We start from the raw sequence: 5,317 nt of genomic DNA, 5'->3' as shown, positions 1-5,317 counted from the left end.
AAAATTAATAATCAGTGGTGGATTAAATGTTTACTGGAGACAAGTTGCAAAGATCCCACACCGCTGCCTCCCATCTCCTGAGACTGCACTCGGTGACTTGGGTCTGAGACTATACAGACATATCCCTCCACCCGGCACAACCAGCAAATAACAAAGCAAGTAACCTGGGAGAATTGTCCTGTCTGAGATCTAGCTAGACCCGGGGTATGGGACAAAAGACCAAGAGAAATACAGGAATACAGGACGGGGAACACACCTCAGGAAAGTGACCAGGGGATTACAGGCTGATGTCACCCAGTCCCCACCCTACTCTGGCCCAATCAGTGAGCAGTATGGGTGAATGAATAGATTTAGTATTAATGACCCACCTGTGCTGATCTCTGTAGGAGTGTCCTCCTCTATAAATGTCCCCGTTATTCCATCCTCCTCCATAGACTGCTGATCATCCCTCACATACGTCTCTTCTTCTTGCTCTTCTTCTGATTTAACCTCAACTTTGATATCTATCAGATCTTCCCTCTAAACCAAGAGAATGAGAGAAAATAATATCTGTAAAATATAAGCTCACATAATAAATCCACATATCATCTCCAGGTTCTAGATGCTCCATCTCACCAACCTGATCGTTTTGAGGGATGGTGTGACCTTCCTGTGTGGAATCCCGGGAATACAGAGGACGGGGACATCTCTCTGGTGGGTTCCTGGTATTAGGTGGCTCCATCATATCCTTGTGTCCTTCTGAGAACTCCTCAATCACTCCATACTCCTCTTTATACTCTTCTTTAACATCAATATTATCATCCCCGAGGTTTCCACTCTAAATTTATAAATAGACAGTGACATCCTGACACCTTATAGGAACCTGACACACACAATGATACAGTCACCATCCAGACACATCCCTTGTCTGTTACTGGATAATGTCCCAGAATTCCCAGAATCCTCCTCACCTCTCCTGTCAGCAGCTCCATCATCTTCTTGGTGACTTCTAGAATCTTCTCCATGTTGTGTCTCTCGGGTTTTAGGGAGTCACATGGAGGCACTGTGATGGTCATATGATCACCTGACTTCACAAGAGGAAATCTCTGTATTGGAGAACCAATAGGAATATCACGTTAGAATCCCAGAATCCTCCTCACCTCTCCGGTCAGGTCTGTGTTTTATTAATAGAGATAAGAGTGATGTCATGTGACCTCCCAGAATCCTCCTCACCTCTCCGGTCAGGTCTGTGTTTTATTAATAGAGATAAGAGTGATGTCTTGTGACCTCCCAGAATCCTCCTCACCTCTCCGGTCAGGTCTGTGTTTTATTAATAGAGATAAGAGTGATGTCATGTGACTTCCCAGAATCCTCCTCACCTCACCGGTCAGGTCTGTGTTTTATTAATAGAGATAAGAGTGATGTCATGTGACCTCCCAGAATCCTCCTCACCTCTCCGGTCAGGTCTGTGTTTTATTAATAGAGATAAGAGTGATGTCATGTGACCTCCCAGAATCCTCCTCACCTCTCCGGTCAGGTCTGTGTTTTATTACTAGAGATAAGAGTGATGTCATGTGACCTCCCAGAATCCTCCTCACCTCTCCGGTCAGCAGGTAGATGATCTTCAGGGTGAGGTTTAGTATCTTCTCAGTCATGTGACTCCGGTCCTCCTCCATCCTCATTCGTGTCATCATTTTATCTATTCAGGCTTTCTTATAGAGAGATAAATTTGGAAAATTAAAGGGGTTGTAAAGGTAATTTTTTTATTATTTTTAAATAACAAACATGTTATGAATGGAAGGTGCCTTCGCGCTAATATGGACTGCTCAATGATAATAACCAAACAAATAAATATGGTGCAGCAAAACCTAATAGTGTTTACAATACACAAGTGCAAAAGAATGTAGGAAAAGGGGTTCTGCGCAAGCCTTCACGCTGACATAATAATAGTGACCATGATGAATAATAAACTGTGCAAAAAACAATAAGTGGTGATCAGGAGAGCTGAGCTCAAATCATGTGCAGTGAAATAATATGCAGAAAAAACAAAGTGCAAAAATGTCCCAATAATGAATAATGTGACAAGCTGCCAAAAGAGAGTAACGATGTAGCTGAATGTCCACTAGGTCAGGTATGGGCAGATGATTGACAGATGAGTGATCATATCCCTCAGAAGGCTTCCAGAACTCTTACCTCAAAGCCAAAAGTACAGGGCATCAAAGGGATCCTTAGGCCTCGTACACACGACCGAACATGTCCGCTGAAACTGGTCCGCGGACCAGTTTCAGCGGACATGTTTGGTCGTGTGTATGGGCGAGCGGACCGGACTCCCGTCCGAGCGGACAGGTTTCCAGCGGACAAATGTTTCTTAGCATGCTAAGAAACATGTCCGCTGGAAGCCTGTCCGTCGGACATATTCGGTCGACTGTACGACTTACCGGACATGTCCGCTCGGCCGAAAGCCCTCGCATGCGTCGAAGTGATTCGACGCATGCATGGAAGCATTGACCTTCCAGGGTCGCGCACGTCGCCGCATCATCGTCGCGGCCACGTCGCGACCACGTCACCGCGTTTGTTTTCCGCGGGGATTTTGGTCTGATGGTGTGTACAACCATCAGACCAAAATCCGGCAGCGGACATGTCCGATGAAAACGGTCGTGTACGAGGCCTCAGTGTCAGTTGCCTGCTTGCAGCCACAGAAGTCTTCCCTCTTATCACCATCTATTGGAGTGTCTCCTCGACCAATCTCTAGTAGCACTCAGAGCGGGGGGGGGGGGGGGGGAGAGAACAAAAAGCCTCCAATGGTGTAGTAGAGTAAACTCAGGGGGAAGTTTAATAGAAAAACCTGTGCTTACATTAAAACGTTAAAAACGTGCAATACATAGATCAACCAGCGTCGTCCTCGGCGCCTGCTTACGTCACTCCAGGTGTATGTCCGTCCAATCCCACGTACACCTGGAGTGACGTAAGCAGGCGCCGAGGACGCGGGATACACGGAGGGATACAGAAACACGGTGGGGGACATGGAGGGGGGGAGACAGACTGCAGCAAAATGGAGGGGGGCTGGAGGAGGACACGGGACAGTCAGTGGTGATCGGTGCTTGTAACTTCCCCACACACAGATCACCGCCGACAGTACAAGTATCGGGTGAAGCATCGGGAGCATTTGTCCCGATACCGATACTAGTATCGGTATCGGGACAACCCTAGTGGCAAGCCAATGAGAAGGAAGTTGCTATAGTCAAGGCGAGAGATAACAAGGGAGTGAATGAGGAAGTGGGGGTTATTATTTGTTAAAAAGGGGCGAATTTTAGAGATGTTGTCTATTTATTGTCAGGACTGTTTGTTTAGCGGAACATATTACTAGAATTTATCTCCAAAATGAAGAGAATGTTCCGGCTCTGTAAGTGGGGAAATGTTCTGCCCCTGAAGGGGTTAATCTAGGTTTCCACACTATATATGTGTGTATCATCATCTGCTGGAGATAAAAGACGTCACAGTGACTATGGAGGAAGAGGACGGACATGACGGGGTTACTGGGTGTAAATAGAAAATAAGATTTTATTACCTCCTCTGCTGCCTCTTCCAGTAACGTCTTCTCTCTACTTCTTCCCGACTCACCTCTCACCCGGAACTTCCTGTCTGTCAGACTTGACATCACTTCCTGTCTTCCATAGAGACTTCCTGTCTGGGTAGAAATGAGATCACCATCTTGTGGCGCTCAGAGGATGGAACCGCTGCCCTAAGAAACATTTCGTAGTGTGAACATGGCATTGTGCTGTGTGGGTATGTATTGGATGACAGTGCTGGGTCCTGGCATTGTGTAAATGGAGAGAAATAGCACACAGTTTTCTAAATGTTGCAGACTGAGGACCTCCATTTTTTTTTTATTATGAATGGATAAAGGTGAATTTCCATTTTTTTTCTGGGCTAATTGTAACCCCTGGATCGGGTTCTGGAATTTGGAGGCTTCAAAGATTCTTGAGAGGCATGATGCAGAGGCACTTACAGTTCAGTGCTCCACCCGGGAGAAATTAGATTCCCCGCTCAGAGGCCAGAGTGTGAGTCAGAGCAGTAGGGAGCTGCCAGAGAGAGCCGAGCAAGAGATGTAGATTTGCACATGAGCACATGGGTGCTGAGAGATGGTCTGAGGGACGATGGTGAGAGAAAGCCAAAAGGCTTGGTGTCATTTTTTTTGTGTTTGAAGTGATAGTGAAAACCCCTGCGATGGTATCTTTTTTCCTTAAAATATAAGTGGGCAGTGCGCCAAATACCACTTTTCTATCAATAAAGTGCAGCCAATCACCCATTCCCTATTACATTTGGGTAAGAAGCCTCCCGATCATGTCTGCGAGGCCAAGGAGAGGCAGACGTTCCCATGACACTATGAGGGGGCCAACAGCGTTTTTGTCCACAGGCAAAGATGGACATGGTCAGGGGCGGACTGACAACTCATGAGGCCCCCGGGCAGTAGGAGAATATGGGGCCCCCAGGCAATAGGAGATCATTGGGCCACACAGTATACACACATACAGTATACACACACGGACATGCAATATACACACAGTGGGGTAGATTCAGACAGATTAGCGGATCTTTAGATCCGCGTAATCTATCTGATTTACGATCCGCCGGCGCAAGTTTTTGAGGCTAGTGCTGTATTCAGAAAGCACTTACCTCAAAACTTGCGAGGGTGTATCGTAAATCCCCCGGCGGAATTCAAATTCCGCGGCTAGGGGGTGTCTACAATTTAAATCAGGCGCGTCCCTGCGCCGATCCAACAGCACATGCGCCGTCCGCGATTTTTCCCAGCGTGCATTGCTCCATTGTTTCGGCGTGAGTGTAACTTGCGTCCGGCCGTATTCTGAATCGACTTACGCAAACGACGTAAAAATTCAAAACTCGGCGCGGGAATGACGGCCATACTTAACATAGGATACCCCTCACATAGCAGGGGTAACTATACGCCGGAAACAGCCAAACACAAGCAACGTAAAAAAAAACAGACGGGCGGGCGTTCGTTTCTGAATCGGCGGAAACTCCTCATTTGCATATTCGTCGTGTACAAAAAACGAAACGCCACCTAGCGGCCAGCGGGAGATTGCAGCCTAAGATCCGACGGTGTAAGTCACTTACACCTGTCGGATCTTAGGGAGATCTATGCGGAACCTGATTCTATGAATCAGCCGCATAGATCCGACCGTCGGAACTCAGAGATACGACCGCGTATCAGGAGATACGCCGTCGTTTCTCTATCTAAATCCGGGCCAGTATACATATACACACTGAAAGGGTACTGGAGAGGCGGGGCAGCTATAATCTTGGGATTTATAAAAAA

General features: G+C 47.1%; 1 protein-coding gene across 1 annotated transcript in view; it reads left to right on the top strand.

Annotated features, from left to right (window-relative positions):
• LOC120909614 (zinc finger protein OZF-like) overlaps positions 1 to 5,317 on the top strand; it is a 713,034-nt gene that overhangs the window by 163,959 nt on the left and 543,758 nt on the right. The gene's annotated exons all lie outside the window — the stretch shown is intronic.

Source organism: Rana temporaria, chromosome 8 (genome assembly GCF_905171775.1).
Source record: "Rana temporaria chromosome 8, aRanTem1.1, whole genome shotgun sequence".
NCBI classification, from domain to species: domain Eukaryota; kingdom Metazoa; phylum Chordata; class Amphibia; order Anura; family Ranidae; genus Rana; species Rana temporaria.
Note: the sequence above shows the minus strand (reverse complement) of the source record. Positions and strands in the feature narration are given on the sequence as shown.